Genomic DNA, 275 nt, shown 5'->3' with positions numbered 1-275 from the left:
TTTCTCTTCTCGCTTCATTTTATTCATTTGATCCTCAACCACTGATACTCTTTCTTCCAGTTGATCGAGTGGATTACTAAAGCTTGTGCATTTGTCACATATTTCTCATGTCAGGGTTTTCATCTCTTTCGTTTCGTTTATGGCTTTCTCTGCATTAATTATTCTGGTTATCAATTCTTCCACTCTTTTTTCAAGATTTTTAGTTTCTTCGCGCTGGGTACGTAATTCCTCCTTTAGCTCTGAGATGTTTGATGGACTGAAGCCTTCTTCTCTCA

This window comes from Mandrillus leucophaeus, unplaced genomic scaffold (assembly GCF_000951045.1).
Source record: "Mandrillus leucophaeus isolate KB7577 unplaced genomic scaffold, Mleu.le_1.0 Scaffold2016, whole genome shotgun sequence".
NCBI classification, from domain to species: Eukaryota; Metazoa; Chordata; class Mammalia; order Primates; family Cercopithecidae; genus Mandrillus; species Mandrillus leucophaeus.
The sequence above is the reverse complement of the archived record's forward strand: the minus strand, read 5'-3'. Positions refer to the sequence as shown.